A 4,901-nucleotide genomic window follows, 5' to 3' on the forward strand; every position below is an offset into this window, starting at 1 on the left:
AAAGAACAGGAACAGAGATAAACACAAACGATACAAGTTCAAGAACCTAGTGAATATATTTTTTAAATGTTCAATATTTTAGGGATGCCTGGGTGCCTCAGTGGTTGAGCGTCTGCCTTGGGCTCAGGGCCTGATCCCAGAGTCCCAGGATGGAATCCTACATCGGGCTCCCCACATGGAGCCTGCTTCTCCCTCTGCCTCTCTCTCTGCCTCTCCCTGTGTCTCTCATGAATAAATAAATAAAATCTTTTTTAAAAATGTTCAATATTTTAAAATACCAGTGATAAGGACGCCTGGCTGGGTCAGTCAGTAAAACATGGGACGTGCAGGGTCGTGAGTTCGAGCCTTGTGTTGAGCATAGAGCATACTTAAAATAACATACCAGTGATAAATACCATTTTTGTCCATTAAATTAAGAACTTTTAAATGATCATTTGGGTGTCATCCTTGCATAGGGGTCATGCTAATCCTCTCTGTATCGTTCCAATTTTAGTTTATGTGCTGCTGAAGCGAGCACTTAAATGATCATTTGGGAGAGAATTCAGTGAAATGGACAGGCACATTGAAATATTGCTGGTGGGCAGGTAAATTAATAGAAACTTTCTTTAAACAATTTAAAAATTATTATCATGAGTGTATTTTTTTAAGTAAACTCTACCCCAGATGAGGGGCTCAATATTATGACTCCAAGATCAAGAGCTGTATGCTCTGCCCACTGAGCCAGACAGGTGCCCCTCTTGAGTGTTTTTTGAAAAAAAAAAAAAAATCATACACTTAGACCTAGTAAATCCCTTTGTAGGATTCTAGTCTAATGAAACAGATATTCAGACAAAGATTAAGCACAGAATTATTTTTAAGATGGAACAATTGGAATCATACCAAACGTCCAACAATAAAAGGATGTTCTTTTTAATAAACAACACATGGTATAGTCATGTGACAAAATGTTACATAGCAATTTAAAATGCTTTCAAATACTTAACGGCGCTTGAAAATGTTTCAGATATAAGGACACTTTGAAAACCCAAGATATAGCATTTTTATATATAATATAATGCCAATAAAAATATTTCATAAGCACATTAGAAAGCTGTAAATAAATACAACAAAATGCTAATAGCTGTTATCTCTAGGTGTTGAGATTTTTATTTTCCTCTTAGTACTTTTCTGTACTGTCAATTCTCTGTAATGATCACATTACTATTACAATCAAACTGCAACAAATGGTATTTCCAAAGTTCCTCTGAAAGCATAACATAAAGAAGGAAAAGTTGTCAACTTAATTAATTTATAGTTTGCAAGTGACAGAGAACACTCACCACTTGTTTCTGTGGCAGGCGCTGGAATCCACTTATGGAATGCCAGTGACCTTATATTCTCAAGACAACTGCTTATCTGTCTCCCTAATTGAAAGACTCGCGGATATAGAGTAGAGACGACAGTCTCTGGGAACAGATGTCCGAAGGGAGATAAGACAAGTATTGGGATAAAGTAAAAGGCAAATTTTACTAACAATCCTTAGTCTAACTACATTCTCATTTGGACTCTTAGACTAAAACCTTTCTCTTTGTACAATCTGATACATCATAACACCATTAATATTTATGAGGGTTTTTTTTTTTTAACAGAAAAGGCTCTCCTTCAAGAATTGAAAATTGTAATCATAAGAGAAATGTCTTACTCCTTTCTTGATGACACATGCTAGGATACCTGACCACCCAATCAAAGACCAGCTTTGCAGGAGACAATACTGAGGAATCTTAGGCATCCATCTTAATTTTGCATTGGTCACTGGTCAATTTTGTATGGGTCAACTTGACAGACTGCTAAAACAGATAATTCTGGGACACTACTTGCTAGCTGAATACCCACCTAGAACACAAACTTCTTCATATTAAAATCAGCGTGTAAAATGATCCCTTCTAGGTTACTGAGCGAACAAAAACAAAGTGGGGGTCACTTTAGGTAATCTGAAAGGAAGGTAGGACCAAGATTTTTCTCCTCGCTCCACAGGAGATTATTACTCGAGCATTCCCGAGCTCAGAGCAGGCAATTAGACTTGATGAGGTTAATTCTCTATATTTAAAAGGACAAGTTCAAAACCGAGAGATTTCACAGGTCGGTGCACTATCTCTAACTTACCACACCTCTCTGCCCAGGGCTAGACAGGCCAACTAACACACTGGATAGTCACCATCTGCAATGTAATTTGAAAGATATTTTAAGGATTATGCATCCAAATTTCCACTTCCTCCCAAACAGGCTGTCGTGAAGCCAGATATACCATCATTTGCTGGGACATTTACATTAGAGCTGGATTGAGGCACCGATTGGGAAGGGAGAGCAAGGAGTTAGCTAACGAAACTTAGCAGAGATGAGTTTACCTAATTCAGACCTATCTTTTGGTACTTAGCAAAAGAAAGCAGAAACTGAGAACAAACATGAAAAGACAGATATTTTAAGGATCCTGCAAGGTGGGAGGAGAGTTATTCAAATCAAGAATCCGTGAAAGAGCCCTAAAGGCAGATTTTCCCTGCATTAATGCAACAGACATTTATTGAGTCAGGCCCTGTTTCAGTGTTACAAATAAAAGGAAAGAGTCCTTCCCTTAGATTTCATGGTCTAGGGGGGTAAATATGTGAATTAAAAAGTATAGTCAAGGGGTGCCTGGCTGGCTTGGTTGGTAGAGCATGCAACTCTTGATCTTGAGTTCAAGCCCCACCATTGGGTATAGAGATTCCTTAAAATAAAAAAAGTCAAATCCTATGTTCTAACAAAGCTCTGTTAGACAACTCAGTCTCTTCATCTTTCAACAAACATTTAGTCAGTCGCTCTATCATATACCTGAAACTCTTAGAAAATAGAGACACAAAGCCCAATAAGGTGGAATCATGGCCCTAAGGGAATGGACACCTAGTTGAGGAAATGGACAGATTACAATGGCAACACAATGCTCTGAGAAGTAGGTATAAGATGCTATGGAAATGCGAAGATAGAACCATTCAGTCTGCCTGGAGGGGCTGGAGAAATCATCTCCAAAGACAGGTCATTTGATGTGGGACTTGAAGAATGGTTAGGGATTTGCTAGTTTACAAAGGAACAAGACAGCAGAACTCACAGGGGGACAGAAGAGAAATGGTAAGAGGTACTATCTACCGATACTATTGTAAACATTATAGTTGATCCTTCATTCAGTAACAGTGATCTGAGCGCATGCTATATACCAAACACTGTGCAGAAGTACTAATTCTCTGAATTTTCATAAGAGGATACAAAGGCATACAGAGACTAAGTGATTTTTCCAAAGCCACACAGATAAGAAGAGGCAGATTCAAACCAAGTTCTGACTCTCTCCTAAACACACATGTTTTCCATTCCACCCCCAAAACTGGATTGTATAGGTATACAGGCATATTTGGGAAATGATGAAATTTCTGGTTTGGCTAGAATAAAAGAGAATGTGGGGAGGAGGTGGGAAGTGGCAGCAGAAAATTTGTGGAATGTTTCACTAATTTGCATGTTAAGGTTTACATATCTGATCATTTGCATTTGATTTTAGAAAAAGGGATATCATTCTTTTTTTATGCCTTTCCAAGAAGGTCCTGGAACAGGTACAATAATAGCTTTTTAAAGTTTTTAGAAACTTATGACCCCATAATGTGGAGATGGAAAAAAAAAAACAAGAAGGAATTAAAATTGATTCTTAATGCAACCATTTTTTACTTGCAATTACTTTAAAATACCATGAATATCTATCACTCAGCTTTCCAGACAATATGCCAGAACCCAAGCAATGATAAGGGAACAGCTATCTAAAGCACATGTGGAGGGATCCCTGGGTGGCGCAGTGGTTTGGCGCCTGCCTTTGGCCCAGGGCGCGATCCTGGAGACCCGGGATCGAATCCCACATCGGGCTCCCGGTGCATGGAGCCTGCTTCTCCCTCTGCCTGTGTCTCTGCCTCTCTCTCGCTCTCTGTGACTATCATAAATAAAAAATTAAAAAAAATAAAAATAAAAATAAAGCACATGTGGAGAAAAGTACCAAATAAAAATGGCAACCTTGACATTGTGTCATCACTGTATTGTGTTTATGTAGTTGCATGTTTACATATCCCAAAAACATTGTCAAGATCTGCATATACCTTGAAAACTTGTTTCTCACAAAATGAAATCTCATTACACAATCTAAAATTATGTTAAGTGGTGCTACCAAAGAAAATGGCAATAAAAATTGAGTTGCTGATAAAATACTATATGTTCATTAGTTGATTTTATTTTTTAAAAAGATTTTATTTATTCATGAGAGACACACAGAGAGAGGCAGAGACACAGGCAGAGGGAGAAGCAGGCTCCATGCAGGGAGCCCAATGTGGGACTCCATCCCAGGACTCCAGGATCACTCCCTGAGCCGAAGGAGGCACCAAACCACTGAGCCATCCAGGGATACCTTTAAATAATTTTAGTTGATTTTAAATAATTTTTTTTTAAAAAGATTGAGTTGCTGAGTAGTGCAAACCTATAGTCACTTCATGAGACTTCTGTTTTGCCTTCAGATCAATCATTGTAATGACCGATCTTAGTGGTCATGTTAAAGAATTGTACCCAGCACTGAGGCTTAAGATGTTGGCTTTAAGTTTGTAGACATTAATGTTTATAATGTTTAAGCAAATATATCACTTCTGTGGTGCACCAAAGCATTATCATTAATTTAAGGGCTCTTAATAGGAATAACGGAAAACAGAGGAATTAGCTCCGAGCACTGCACTTTCATTTTAGATAAAGTAATTGAAAAAATCCTACTAATGGTTATGCATTTCTTGAATTTATATAATATTTCATGCTTTCATATGTGTCATACACATTGTTATAAATTATGCACCAATTTCCTTTTTAGAAATTGA

The 4,901-nt window shown here is 37.7% G+C and overlaps 1 non-coding gene across 1 annotated transcript; it reads right to left on the reverse strand.

Moving 5' to 3' along the window:
- Positions 1 to 414: 414 nt before the first annotated feature.
- On the reverse strand, positions 415 to 517 carry LOC121483645. The gene has a single exon (XR_005985774.1). It is a non-coding gene; the product is annotated as a U6 spliceosomal RNA (small nuclear RNA).
- Between the last annotated feature and the right edge of the window lie 4,384 nt (positions 518 to 4,901).

This window comes from Vulpes lagopus, chromosome X (genome assembly GCF_018345385.1).
Source record: "Vulpes lagopus strain Blue_001 chromosome X, ASM1834538v1, whole genome shotgun sequence".
Classification (NCBI taxonomy): domain Eukaryota; kingdom Metazoa; phylum Chordata; class Mammalia; order Carnivora; family Canidae; genus Vulpes; species Vulpes lagopus.